We start from the raw sequence: 15,766 nt of genomic DNA, 5'->3' as shown, positions 1-15,766 counted from the left end.
TTTAGGGCAGCGTTGCCTGCGCGAATAATTGCTATGTACAGGTGGATAAGTTTAAGAATGTGTTACCTTCCTGTTTTTTAATCGTTAATCTTGACGCACATGATCCAATTACAAAATTAAAGTTGAGCAGCAGTGAAATCATGTTTGCTTATCAGAAATCCTAAAACTAGCACCACTTCCTTAATATCCGGCCCATTAAAGGAACCGACAGCCAGTTTTTATAGTGCATTTTCAGCTGTGCAACTGAAAGCTTACTGGTCGGAATGCCCAATCCTACAATGGCAACGCGAAATAACGCATTGGAACATTTTTTTATCAATTCTTTTATCTGTAGTCGCTATCATGTTCATGCAGTCATACTGGAAACAGTCGTATGTGAGCGCGATAGCGATTGTACGCCGACGTCAGTGGGAAGCAAACAAGTGCGGCCCTAGCCGCAGCTAATTTATCTGTTGTTTATCAAGCCGATGTTCATGCGTAAGTCAAGCAGTTTGAAATGAAATTAACTGTAACGTCAATGCGTTTTTTATTAGAATTTTGGAACGCATCTTTCAAGAGTAGCACCAGTCTTATCTTTGGGCTAAGCAGGCATGGTTCCACTACTTCTTAGCTTTAGTAAATATTTTATTTAGCTACATGGACATTGCAATTTGTTATGCAATTAATGCCCGCCTCTTAGGTAATACACCTTAATAGGCCGAATCGTGTCGTAAGTCTTCATAATTGTGGCATCGTTTATTGGGCTTATGTGTCTAAATCTCCGAAAATTATTTTTCGAAACGCCTGAAGGCATTAGGTCTCTGCGTGCTTGCATAATCATTGCAAATTCTTGAACTTATAGCGTGATATAAACTGTCAACAATCAACATGCGAAGTCTCAAAGTCGGAAGGACGGGGTTTAGGCAAATCAATGCATGCCCTCAATAATTCCCATGATGGCTGAACAGCCACACTGGCAGCTCCCGTAGACACTAACGCCAGAGCTCCGTCTAGAAAATTTTCGAGAAACTGCACGGATAGGACACGGACGAAGGAAAATTTGTCAACGTTTGCGCGCGCTTTTCCAGTGCTGCAATCGTCTTGTATAAACTCCGAGAACAAAGCGAGTACTGGAAACATTTCTTTCTTTCTTCAAGAGTAACTGCTTGCTTTGAGTCTTATTTAAATCCACTTAAAGCAACTTATTGTACGCTGTAAGAAGAGTTTGCACCCTTTGATGCTTATCTTGTTCCCAGACTACAAAAGATTTAGCTCGGGGCTCCCATCTAAATACATAGGAAAGGAGAAATAGTTCTTCTCAACAACCACTGCAACAAATTTGACGGGATTCGTTACCTTTAAAAGAAAGTTAAAATCTATTGACTGATGGAAGCGGATTTCTTATTTAGGCCGTTCATTTTTTTTTAATTACGAAAAATCGCAAATTGTCAGGAAACGGAACTATCAAGTTCAAGACTCCGTAACTCAGCAATGCAAAACGATATCGCAATTCTGTAAATTGCATCCAATAGCACATCTAAAGCGAAAAAAATGTATGTATTATACATGTTTCTCAAGTACACCAATAATATGTGAGTAGTACTTTCGCAAAACCTTTGTAAACAGACATAAATTATTATATCAAATTTGCCCGCTTTGGATGTTCTGGTGGATGCTATTTACAGAACGGCGATATCTGTTTTTGACGCAGAGGGACAAATTTGTAAACTTAGGGCTTCCATTTTTTTAAACACACAACTATGTAAAAATTCTTGTAAAAAAATAAGGCCATAAATCGAAATTCCACTTCTAACAGTCACTAGAATTCAATTTTTCAGTCAAATGCCAGAAATTTCATTAAAATCGGCCCAGGGCTTATCCCACAAAAGCATTCCAGAGTGGCTGGTTGCGCGATGGCCTTGAGAAAAAAAAAACACGGCGTCTAGTCGAGCAGTACAAAAAAAAGACCACGTGACCTTCTCCGAGAGAGCGGCGATGGAGGGCGGAACGAGTGGCGCGCGCAGACATAAAAACAGGTGTTCCGTTGCTGACGTCACGCAGCGGCGGTTGTGGCGACAGTCGACTGCGAAGCGAGAGAGACGGCGATGGAGGACGCTGGCCCGGGGCACAACTGACTGCGCGGTAGGCCTCGCGAGTACGTTACGGCCGAGGATGCTCGCCAAGCGACAAACGAGGCGCGACGTGCGAAGTGGCGGGAGCAAGGCGTTCGACAGCGAGCGCTGCTCTCCTCTGCTAAGAGGATGCAACGTAATTGTGTCCGGTTTGTGTTGCACAATTGTAACGCTTACTGGCGACAAGCATGCTGCATCTTTAGGTAGTGCATTAAGTACTCGCATGTGTCGTTGAGGAGGTCGAACTAAAGCGCCACACGTGTACTTCACGCTGTGGCTTGTTGTATGTCTTGCAAGAAGTCTGACCCTCCGATCGTATAACCTATTGCATTACCAAGTGAGCAGGCTTTCGCCTTAACGTGTTACAGAAGTGTAATATGCTGCTGAACTCTTACAGGGAAGCTGTTTATGGCTAGGGTTCCGTGAAATTTTCATGTGTGTGAGCAAAAACTATAATCAGCAATGGCTCGTGCCGCTGCTCGCGCGTTCGTCGTCGTCTTCCATAGCTGGCTCCGATTGTGCTCATCGTGCCAGCGTTCCCGCACTGTCCTTCCCTTTGCGAAGGCGCTGACGATACTGGCCCACTGCCGGTCGGTGCGGTGATTTTGGTCCCAGATTTATTTGATGATGGTGATGATGACCTTGATGGGTTTGGCGCATACCCACGTGCGGGGATAGGCCAAGAGTCCATAGTGCCAAGGTAATACATTTAAAAATCTATAATTTTAATGAATACATTAAAGCGAGGGAAGTTCAAAACAAGTTAGTAAACAGTCATTCGATAAAAAAGTACATATAATATAAATGAGGCAATAAAGGAGGAATAAAATTAATACGGTCAACAATGAAAACGGTTTGATTCAATAATTATTTTTTTTTGTGGCGATGCACACATTCCTGTGTGAGTGCCCAAGCACAGTAGCTCCGAAAGACAGCAGTACCGAGTGTTCAATGGCAAGCCGAGCTGCGCCACTGTAATTTCCACAGCTGACTCCGACGGTGCTCATCATACCAGAGAGAGAGATGAAGAGGAAAAGTAGGGAGGTTAACCGATCATGCCAGTGTTTCCATACTCCCCCTTCCTCTGCGAAGGCTCTGACGGCACTGGCCCACTGCCTATCGGTGCGGTGATTTTGGTCTCAGATTCCTTAATTGCCTCAATATATCGCGAAATGAAAACACGAATATATATAATGAATGTGTAACACGAACGAACGCGAAAGTATAAAAATAAATGTGTGTGCGTGCCTTTCGTCCCGATGACTACCGTTCAAGACAATAAATATGTTCGTACCTTTGTTCGAAATTCCGCGTCACCTCTTTGTCATTTGCTACACAGCTTCGCTGGCCATCCACCTTCACAGAGTAGTATGGCTCATGATTTTTTTGCGCACCTTTCCTGAGTGCCAGCTGCAGTCCGGTCGCGAAAGGCATGCGCGTATTAGCTTAAAACGGCGGGTTTTTTTTTTTTTTTTTTTTTTTTTTTTTTTTACGGAAAAGTATTGAGCGCAGTGGTAAAGAAAGGAAGCGCACGCACAAAGATGACGATTGTTGTTTAGGTTCAAGGTAAGCCCCAACGGGTGTAATTTTTTTAGTGTAGAGCACACTCACTCTGAGCACAAGCAGAGTGAGCTTACTGCACGGCGTGCTTAGTGTAAAGGAATTCCCGAAAATATATTTAAATATACGAGACAATAATTAACTCCCTGAAATGGAGTTGCTTCAACTGCGGTTGTTGTTAGAATTTACTTATTTATTTATTTATTTATTTATTTATTTATTTATTTATTGCAGTACTCTCAAGGTGTTAGAGAGGGGGTGAATGCCAACGAGATCATAAATAAGACGAAAATTATTTACAAATTAGGGTACATTATGACACCAGATTACAAAAATCTAACAAGAAAGACATATATATATATGTATATATATATATATATATATATATATATATATATATATATATATATATATATATATATATATATATATATATATATATATATATAATGCGGGTTTAGAACTATTGTACAGGTTCGCAGGTCACACGGATTATGAAAATAAGTAACTATATTAAGAGATTATCTAAACAATGACACATGTACAATGTTGGCAATGGAAGAAGAGATCCTGTTCCAGTCAAAACTGGCTTTTGGCAGATAGAAATGAAAAAGGTAATATTTACGGCAGTGGGGGTCGCCAATCTTGTGCACATAATCGGTGCGCAGCGATAAACTACGAGGGCAGCACGAATAATTCCTGTCTTAGGATTGAGTTTTCGAAGTAAATGTTGTGGAAAACAGAAATTCGAGATACTTTTCGGCATAGTTCAAAGTCTGATTAGGTGGATAATAGATTTTCATATGTGCAACGCTAGCGGCACGACAGTAATTTGACAGAACAAAGAGCACTGCTCGGTTTTGGACGGTTTCATTGGGGTCAATTTTGGCTGCGACGAAAAGGGTCCCACACTGACAATGCGTATTCAATAGCTTTGGTCGGACTTGGCTGGTAAAATGTTAGGTTTAGTCTCGAAGAGGCTTGAGAGAAGTTTCGTTGTAAGTAGGTGAGAGTACGATTAGCGTTGTTAAAGATAGAATTATTGCGTGTGTGTGTTCCAAGTTAAGTCATTAGTTATGTGCACCCCAAGATATTTGTAACAAGACACTTTTTCTAGAGTAGTCCCGTTAATTGTGTAGTTTGCTACAAATGGATCAGGCCGACGGGAAGGGCACATAGTTTTACATTTGTTAGTATAAGACACATTTGGCATTTCAAGCAGCAGTTGGAAACTAAGTCGAAGTCATAGTGAAGGCGTAAGCTGTCCGAATGATTACGCTTCACATTGCAATTGTCAGCAAAAAGTTTTGCGGATGACTTAATGCCGTCAGGAAGGTCGTTAATGGAAATCAAAAATAATAAAGGCCTAACATTATGCCCTGAAGAACACCAGGGGCGGCTTGCACGAACATTTAATAACGCAAATAATAACGAATTTAAGAACGCGTCCTTGTGAGGACTAGGCGTTGTCTATGGAACAGTTAAGAACGCGTTCCTAAATTTGTTATTATTTTGGTTATTAAATGTTCTTGCGAGCCGCCTCAGATGTTACATCGCAGGAGGCTGAAAACAGTCGTTGGCAGTAGCATTGTCACGTACGGTTGTTAAGAAAGCACTAGATACATTTTGGAAGATGAGGATCAACATTTATTTGCTTAGCTTAAAAATTAGTAACTCGATCATGTAGCACTTTATTGAAGGCTTTGGCAAAATCAAGAAAAGCGCAATCGATAATAAATCCGTTGTCAAGTGCTTCAAAGTATGCTATTAGTTCAAGGAAATGAGCTGTGTCTAGCAGGAGTAATGTTTTTGGTAACTATGCTCAGCGCTCTTTAAAAAAAAGGTTAGATTCTAGGAACGCGACAAAGCTTGTATAAATGACATGCTCTAAAAAAAATCTGCGTCAATCCATTCCTGCGAAGGTGGTCGATGCAGTAGATATATATAGCCTAATGTAGAGCAACTTGTCAAACACCCATCCCATGATGTGCGCCCATTACGCACATTGCTCTTCAAAGTGATATATGAAATAAACACGTTCGAGTGCAGTTTAGCAGACTATTATTTTATTTGTTACCTTGAAATTACTGCTATAACTGCTTTGTCGCTATGATACACACTGTTTCCCGTTCTTATTTAGAAAAGCTTTTGGTAAAAGTTAAGTCGATGCATGGCCTGTGTACGGTAGTTGGTTGACTCGAATCGTTGAAGTAACCGAGGCCAAATTCTTCGGCGAAGTGAGTGAGTTCTTTCTTTCCGGTTTTGAGATATCTACGTTAAAGTTTCCGACCACTACCACCGGCGAGGGGCCACCGGCCAAGTAGGGTGAAGAAAGAAGCAATGATGATGTGCGGAAAAGCTGGACTGGAAAATCATCTTGCAGCGATCAAAAAGAAAGGTGGACAGAACCGTGAAGCCTTTTTCTCGGTAAAAACGTACAAGCCCGACTGCCCATTCTGATTTACTGTGTCAGAACGAAGCGCTTGGCAGGGGCAGCTTGCTAACTTCCTGCATAAATGCATTGACCCACTCGAGGTGACCGACCATTTCTTAGTTAGCAGCTCAGCAGTATCTGAGTAGTTGAACTCCCTCAGCGCTGCCGGGATGTTAGCCTTCTCCGTCGATATAAAGGATCTTTGCTACTCGTTACCCTCCTCACTTCTTGAAGTCGTAAACGAAGGATTGGGGTTTACGGGGACGTGTGCATCCAAACGAGTGCTATACCTGGGCTACACGGTGGCCCAGTTTGCAGGGAAGATGTTCCTCTAAAACGAAGGAGTGTGCATTCCTGTACTGAGTGACCTGTTGCTAGCCCGCTACGACCGTGACATCGAAAGAAACCTCTCAACGGTCCACGCTGTGGGGATGCTCGACTCTCACGCGTCCCCTGATATCTTGTTTTCCCGCATAGTTCCCGTCTCCTGCAATGCGGCTTCGCCGCGTGGCCCGGGGCCCGGGGCCCGCGGCGGTCGGTGTGGTTGAAGCGCAGTACGAGAGATGGCGCGAGTGTTGTGCTGCTAACGCCGCCTACCGGCGGGGTTGCTGGGGCGCAAAAAGGAGAGAGCTCTATCTCTTTGGTTCGGGTTCAGCAAGCAACGCGGACCTTACGCGCGTGCGCCGATCCATGCTTCTGCGAGACCGTCTCGCGTGGCCTCCTTCGAACGCGCCACCGTTCACGTGACCGTACGTGCGAACGGCCAGGCGTTTGGATCCAGCATGGGGCGAACATATTCCCTCGTTATCCGGTCGCGGTGAGTCGGGCTTCCTAGAGTTGTCGCGCGCCCATCGGCATCTTTCGTGGCTAGCAACTCGGCTAGCAGGCATTGATCTATGAAAGGTACAATAAATGCCCCTGTGATTGTTTGCTCTACTGTGTTGTCGTTCCTTTGTCCCGAGAGCACGGGGGTGCGAAGCCCACAACGCCAAGAAAGTGTCCAGGTACGCCGACGACTACCGCGTCTTCCTTGAGGCGACTGAAGACGACCTTGCTTCAGTAGTACAAGTAGTCTATAAGAGCTTTGTAGATGCTATGAAAAGTCACATGCTCACAAACAAGCTACCGGAGGACAACAACCTGCGTTTTCTGGACTTTCTCCTTTCTTTCAGGAAAGAACATGTTTGCTGGCGGTATGCAGCCCGCTCAGCAAAAAGCCTCTTGCCTTTTTCGTTGGCTCACCCAACGTTAGTGAAGAGGGGAATCGCAAAAGCCGCCTTCCGTAATGCACTGCAATGATCGTGCGTACACGAGACTGAAATGGCCTTTGAAGGCCAGGTACAGCTGCTTTTGCGGGCTGGTTTTCGGAGCGTGCTCCTGGTACAGCTAGCGGCAGACATGTTAGCGGAAATGCACTGAAGGAAGATGCCACGCAATACCGAGATCAATACATTAAAGATGGCTGTCATCCCCTATTTGCACGGTATGTCCCATAGTGTAGACTGAAGAAGGCCGCCTGAAGGTTGGGTGTTTCGGTTGTGTTTTCAGGCCCAGGCAAGCTGAACGCCTTATGCAGAAGCGTCAGCCGAGACGGGACGCTGCCTCAATGATCGCCTCAGGGAGCATGCTAACATAAAACAAAAATACGGCAGCAATCGTGCTCTGCATTGCAGGTCTTGCAAATGCATCCCTGTTTTAGAAAGGTCACCGTGATCCAAAAGCACGCTGACCAGCGCACGCGTGAAATTATCGAGGCATTTGCCATCATCCAACGTGCTCCTTCGTGCATTAATTAACCATCCATCCAGTTATTACACTAAGGAAACCACGTATCTGCAAATTCCGCCCACCTGCAACCTCAAGTCATTCTACTCACGTTTATCACGCCATTTATGTTTCCATTCTTGCTTCTCTGCCTACATATTCCGCGATCGTGCAATAAACATAGTTGTTGGAAGTCAGCGGCTGTGTCGTGTGCCCCGTTTTCTGTGTCCCGTTACTTGCGCTTTTTCCTAAAGTATGTGTTCGTACCAAAAAATCCCGGCCAGCCACTATACTTGAGTTCGTCCTAAAAGTAATCGGGGGCTTTCGTTTTGTAGTCGCATATATGTTTGCAAGCGCGAGCAACGTTAGACTTTTCCTGCATAGCATATACAAAATGCCGTGTTTCTTGCGTATTGCCGCACCTTGGCTGAAATGTTTACCGTGCTCTCAGTACTGTCTCTCATCAACACCGGGCCGCTGTGAAAACGTGAGTTCGAGTTCTGCCTTGGGGCGCTCTTATTTTCTTGTTTTCTCAGCTCAACAATTATTTTCGCAGCATACAAATAGCGCACGTTGTTAATTGCTTATATGAGGTGCATAGAATTACCGCTACTCCCTTAAAAAGCATGGGAAAAGAGCAACTGGTAGTCCTTGAAGGAGTAACCGCAAGCAATCTCAATACAGTTGCACCCTTTGGGGTGTATATTTGCCCCACAACGATAATCGTCATCTGCCTCGCTTGCTTTTCCTATCTTAAAAACGCTGCGCCCGCTACTTTCCTGTCAAGAATGCTATGTCACGCTGAGAACGCACATGCCGTTCGTGACTTGGAAGTACTGGGCTCGCAGCGTCAAAGAAAGGAAATGCGGGCAAACGATTACCGTTGTGGAACAAGTTACGCCCCGAAGGGTGGAAACTTTTTAAGCGTGTGGGGAGTATACAGTTCATACACTTGCAGTTACACCCCAAGAGGACGAATGCTTGTGACGGGTCAATTACTCCTAAAATGGAGTAAAATCGATATGCCTTTTCGTTTTTAGAGTGTTGTTGCCTCAAAACATGGCTCGTACCCACAGGTGGAATTAACCACACTGGGTTGATTGAAAAGTGCACCTAACAAAATACCAAAAGGAGGTGAAGGCAAATATTCGAAACGAAGCATTAGGCAACTAAATGCTAACAGAAACTTCTAGAGGGCCTATACAAAAATTTAGAATAAAATGAAAAAGTAAAGTGTCCCACAGTCGGTACCCTAGCAGCGAAACCTTTCTGACTCTTCAATGAGCTTGTGTATAGAGAGAGAGAGACAACGTTATTCGCCTGAGTGGGGAGCTAATTCATGGGCCCGTCAGGAAGGCCACATGACCGCCAGGCGATGCGTGACGGCGACCTCTTCGGCTCGCTCCACGGCTCGGAGTTGCAGGTCCGGGCTGGAGCTAAGCAACACTTCCACCCACGATGAAGGTGAAGGAGCGGCCAGGAGATCGTCACATCCTCTGGGACTGTGAGGAGAACTTGTGTATTGCAGTAATCATTGACCCATAGCTTGCCTAGTTGACAGGAACCAAAGTACATAATATTTGCTGTAGTAAATGCTAACCCCAGCTTACTATAGTAGCACACAACTTAAGAAAAGTTGGCAACCAAGGCACACGAACCGCCCGGGGTTAGTCCGCTAGCCAATCACAGAAGCAAACGAAGTCGTCATGCGACGTTTTCAAAATGACGTCGTACTTGATACCTCCTGAGCATCTGCTGCTCTTGAGGAGTCCTTTCATCGGCGAAGCAATGAGGTGTGCAACAGACGTGAACAAAGTGTATGAAGTCTGAGCATTTCACTCTTCAAAAGTCCACGGTACAGTTTATTTCACTGAATCCATGAAACTTCAATGCCAACTGAAGTGAAATTTGACAGTAAATAGTTGCAGCGAAGCAAGCGTTTTATTTCAGCTCAATAAAGAATTAGGCTTTCACCGTTCCGCAATAACAGACGAGTGAAGAAGGGCCCAAGAATGGTGTGATGTTTGGCTGATGACACCCAACTCTAATAAATTCGAACTTGTCTCGTTTACCCGTTGTCATCACGCTCTTCGCTTTTCTTATCGGATTGGTGACGTCACCATGGAATCAGTGGAATCCTACAAATACCTAGGTATCACCTTGACTAATGATCTAACCTGGAATGTGCATGTTACTAATGTTATTTCATCGGCTAACAAGACATTGGGATTTCTAAGACGTCACCTTCGCCTCGCTCCATTGCATGTAAAACTGTTAGCCTATAGATCATTGGTAAGAACAAAACTCGAATACGCATCTGCCATCTGGGATCCGCATCAAGCATATTCATTCCACATACTCTTACAACGTCAGCATATCATCTTTAAAAAAAGAACCTTATCGCTTCTATCCCTTCGTCGCCGCATTGCCACCCTTTCCCTCTTCCACAGGTTCTACTATTCGACGCTTAATCGACCACCGTACATTGTTGGCCATCCAACATTGGCCCTCCCCAGCAAGTAGCACAACCACATTCACGCACAAATACATTTTCAGCCTCATTTTTCTACCGAGCATCTAAAGACTGGAATGGCCTCCCTCCTCAAATCGCTGTCATCACCTGCTCTTCATAATTTGTTCAAGATGTAAAACTTTTTATTTAAAAAATTTAATGCATTATAACACTTGTTTGTATACGTTGTATCCCCACCCCTTATGTAATACCCCTACTACGGATTCTTTAAGGAAATAAAAATGAAATGAAAATGTATAAAATTACGCGCTTATAATATTATTTTTGTGGTTACCGCCTTATTTAGGTAACAGGAAAAGTTTCAAGTACGAGCTATTTGCAGCCTCGCGGAGAGGTACAGTGGCTGGCGGTTATGAGGGCATGGGCGGGGCTTCGCTGCAGACTTAAGTTGTATCTGACAGTAGGTGGAAATATGAGGAACATTCTTTAGAGGGAGGAGAAGCGGCGGCAAGAAAGAAAGAAATGGTCTATAGTTTCTTGTTCATTGCAAAAAAAGCAGATGTTAGTTATTGATAAACTAGATCTATGAAGGTAAAGATATAGGCGGGGAGCTCTACAGAGTGTAGTTATAAAGCGAGGTACACCAAGGAAGAAGCATGTGCTTGCTGTGGTAAAGCTAGGGAAATGATGGAACATGTTTTATTATAATGTAAAGATATCTAACCAGTTGTCGGTTAATGCTCCTCTGGCATCCTTGAAGCCCTCGGGTTCAGGGATAACAGGGGGAAAGTAAACATCGCCGCAGTAGAGGTTAATTAGTAAGACTCTATTGGAGGATTCGTGACAGAAAAGGGGGAAGACCACAAACAACGGAGGCGTACGAAAACAAAGTTCTCATCAGTGGTTCAGAAAATTTGATGCCGGGTATTCTTCGTGTGTGTGTGTTTTTTTTTTTTTTCGCGAAAATAGGTAGGACATTAGGTGTTGTGTCGGCAGCGGCAGGCAAGTGGGGGCCCATGCCCAGCGAACGCGCGGCGAGCGCCGACGCAGTGAAGGAGACTCGGAGCTAACTGCTCCCGATGAAAACCGGAACGAAGACTCAGCCGACTCGCGGCCGTTTATTACTAATAAAGGCTTCACACGCCAGATGACACCTCCTGATTGGTCCAAGCTCGTCACATGACAAAGGGGGGCCGCCATCTAGCTAAACTACTATGAAACATAAATGTACGATAACACAGAGATCTGACAGGGGGCGACACTATACTACATTAGGCAAAAAAAGAAGTTGGAGGACGCTTAAGCTTCGCCTTTAAGAGTGTAACGCGATAGCATTCAAAGACCCCTGACCGAAGAGAGAGAGATGTACTTGCGCTTCGTCTGCTGTTCCCACGGTCGTGCGGTCACGTGCGTAGGTACCGAAACTATGCCATTTTCTACCGTGCTCCACAACGCGTCATCATGCTCTGCGATCCGTTTGTTCTGCCTCAGTATTCGTGTAGCACTGGATTATACCACTAGTCATGTTTCCTTGTGCATAGCGCGCAAAATCGTGCGCTGCGCTAACGAGACAACAGCTCGCGCGCGACGCCGTCAACGGAAATGCGTAGCGCTGAAAAAGAAAGCGAGGAGAAAAAAAAATGAAGGCGGGGCCTGCGACGCATGCTGTGACGGGCATAGAGTTTCAAATTAGTAATTTAGAAACTCTATGCGTATGAGCGAACGCAGGTAACGCAGGGAAGGAATTTCGCCTGCGAAGCCAAGACGGGGCGAGTGGAAAGAGCGTCTTGCTTGCCAGTGGAGCCTGCCTGCTGAAATCATGGGTTCGCGGCACTGAAACATTTCTATCACGGTTATTAATGAGCCGATTTGAAAAATTTTTGCGGCAGAACGCTCCCTAGAGGCCACGTAATAACTTCCAGCGTATAACCAAAATTTGCTATGGGGCCTGGTGAGGGGCTCTTTAACGCTATCGCGTTAAAAAGAGCTTGGTGGTGCAACCCACCTCCCCGTTTCAAAGCATCCATCCATCAGGCTCGGGATAACATTCATTAAGCGTCTCATCTGAATCGCATCTCGGCTCGTCGTCTGCGCCTGCGCTATATGGACCATACCTGCGCGCCTGCGCAGAGTAGCAACATGGCGGTGCCCCTGCGGTTACCGATTTCAATGCATGGGCACTATGGGGAGTTTTTCCTCTACTGCGTGTTATATTAACTCATATGGTACAAGGTCATTGAGTTTGTCGCCGATTCTCGTGCGCCCCCTCGCACCCGCTCAAAGGCTCGGCTCCATGCTCCAAGCGCATGCACGCGCTCTTCCACGCGTGGAGGGTTGAGGTGAAGCAGACAGTACAGCCGAAATGGGAGCACGGGTCAGTGTCTGTGGAGATAGGGAAGTGAGGAGAAAGGGGGTTAGAGGGGGAAAGCGGCGTCCCGTGGCGGGATTGGCAGTGGGCAGCAGCAGCAGATCTCGCAATGCGCCCGCTTGCACGCCGGTACGGATGTGCGTGGCACAGCGCGACTCGGTTACGCTAGCTACGCTATGTTGTGCGTAGGGCTCTACTTGCAGATACACGAATAGGTCATCGAAAGCATCAACCGGAGACAGAGCATAAGACCGCAAAGGCACTTCAGAAACTACCAAATTAGAATTCAACGCGCACCGAAGCGGCGAGGCAGGAGGCAAAACGACGTGCCGACGAAATACGGACGGCTAAAGTCCCTCCATCCACACGACATCGCCGCTTTTGTCAGAGGAAACGTGTATGTATTGGCTTTAGGTGAGAAGGGAGAGGCCTAGGGACAACAGAATAGGCCAACGCGCTCACAAAGGTGACGGGGTGTGACTAAATCCCGACAAGCTTCGCTGCACACGGTGCGTGTGACGCGAAGCGACAGTTGTGACGTCATACTTGCAGGAAGACAGAATGGCTCCTTCAGGAAGGTCGCGCGGCTTTTCGTTGAAGCTTGCAGCGGTTTTCGCGGTGTATTGGTGTACTTCACAGACACGATCGTCACTCCGCGATCTACGCCCCACACCTGTCAGCTGCAACGACCAAACCTCGCAAAGGGCCTTTCCGATTTTTGTTTTTCCTTTGGCGTCCCTTTAACCCCACAACCTACTTCACTAAATTACATGTTTACTGCGATTAGCATTATTAGGGTAATTCACGCACTTTCCGGGGGCTGTTTCTGTCTTCAGCTGTTTTTCTGCTCTGGGTAGCTCACCAACAATCGGATCAACTTCTGTCACTGGGACAGAGAGAGAGAGGGGCTCTTTATTAGAAAATCAGATTTTTGCCGGCGCATATGCAACCGCTGGCACGCTACTCTGTATAGGGATGGGTAATGGATTAAAGGATTCCAGAGGATAGTGGGGAAAAAAATTAAACAATGAACAAAAAATTGGAGGACGCTTAAGCTTCGCCTTCAAGAGTGGAAAGCGATAGCGTTATCGCACCCCGTTTGCACCGCCTATTTAAACGCGCTACGCCAGCCAAACGTCGCGATCGGCAGAGGTAGCCGGGCCCCGACGCGCCAGGAAGGCGGACGCGGTAATGGGGCGAGTGGCGCGCCACGTGTCGGGGCAGCGCCGTACATTGCGAGGAGGGGGTCTTCTGTGTTTGCCGCAAGATGGCTCTGCGTGTGCGCAGAGCGCAGAAGAAATGTAGCGGAAACGTACTTCGCTACTCGTGAAACTGCGACTTCTGTAAGTTACATGGTCACAATTACCGATATACACCCCAGTACAACTTTCTACGGCATGTTTCTAAGGCAACACCGCATTCACTAGAAGCGTGGCTGAGTGGTAGCGTCTCCGTCTCACACTCCGGAGACCCTGGTTCGATTCCCACCAGCCCATCTTGCAAGATGTTTTTTATTTATGAAGTGCCTTCTGGGATTTGTCGCTCACGGCCAACGCCGACGACACCGGCTTTTCTGCGACACGAGCTCCTTAACGCTGTCGCGTTAAAACAAATATGAAAAGGGCCACCGGCACAGATGGGACTGTGTACCTATGTGCCGCTCTTCAGCGACCCTCTTTGATGCCAACATGGGTCCCCGGGGATGTGGGACAAGGTATACAGCAGGGGCATGGCCTGCTGTTCAATTAACCCCTTTCACCCTGATTCATACCCCTGACACACGGGCAAAACTAAAGTCCTTTCCAGTAAACCCCTTTTGCTACTCTGAAGGACCTTTTGCAGAAAGGAGTTGCGCCGATGACACACGGCACCGCACTGAACTTCTTTAGGTAGTTCCTCAGATGAACGCCGCAAGAAAAATAGCGCTGGCTGTTAAAGCCACAAGAGAGAAAGCATTCTTAAAAAGCTGCGTAGTTAATTACACTTAGCTACTGTAGAACCTAAAAATATATTTTTTTCATTGTTGATGGCTAATAATGCTTATAGTCGTTTATTTTATTCGGGTTTTTGCGTTGTTAGCAGCCATTTAACTTGGTCCAGCAACTATGTGCAGCGGTGTTTTGCTGTGCGTGCTGTTAATTCTGGTGATGCCCACGTTTCTGTCGTCTTTTTTCACGTCTTTGTCGTCCCTTCCTTCGTGCGCGCAGGCGTAACGCGTTTTATTCAATATGTTATTCCAACAACTGTGGTTTCTTCTGGGTATTTCCTGCGGGCGCTGATTGTGCAGTCTCCATCTCGCGACGTGAACACACCACATGCGCGCAGCAAACGACGACGACAGTGCCGGAATTCAACATGGCGGCTCTAGCGACGTTATGCGAGCGTTTAAGAGTACGGCTGGAGGAAATCTTCACCATTCGACAAATTGTATTACCGTTAACAATTAAAACATTTTCGCAAGGTAAAAAAAAATGCCTATGGGCACCGTAATTGTGTGGCAGGTTTCCTTCTATTGACGAGTTGTGCACGCTGTGTGCGAGAGTAACTCCTTTTCCGCTCAAAAAGTAGTTGCGCGATCTCCTTTCCCGAAAAGGAACTTTGCCGTAAAGGAGATACTCCTTTGTCGTGTGTCACTGCACTTGAACGCCTTTCCGGTAGATGTCCCCTTACTTAAAGGACTTTAGAGTGCCCGTGTATCAGGGGTATCAGAGAAGTGCTTATGTGCCACTCGGTACATGCTGCTCACCAATGAACCTTTTTGATACCAACTTCACTGGGTATGCCAGTAGGCGTATGCAGCTCCTCAATGAATGCCTCTGACACCAACTTCAGTAGTTAGGAACATGCCACTGGGAGTGTGCCGTTCTCTACAATGACAAAATAGATCCTTTTCATTTCTGCCATGCTCGACAGAATCAAACTCGAGCCGAGCTGGATTTTACAGTGGTGCTAAAAGACGGTGCAGTCTAATGCAGCGTGCAGTAACAGCAGTGCAGTGGGAGAGGTGCCTGGCTCCATTTTGACCGACTGGGCATGGCGATGGTCAATTTTGAGCA

Source organism: Dermacentor andersoni, chromosome 8, assembly GCF_023375885.2.
Source record: "Dermacentor andersoni chromosome 8, qqDerAnde1_hic_scaffold, whole genome shotgun sequence".
Taxonomy (NCBI): Eukaryota; Metazoa; Arthropoda; class Arachnida; order Ixodida; family Ixodidae; genus Dermacentor; species Dermacentor andersoni.
The sequence above is the reverse complement of the archived record's forward strand: the minus strand, read 5'-3'. Positions refer to the sequence as shown.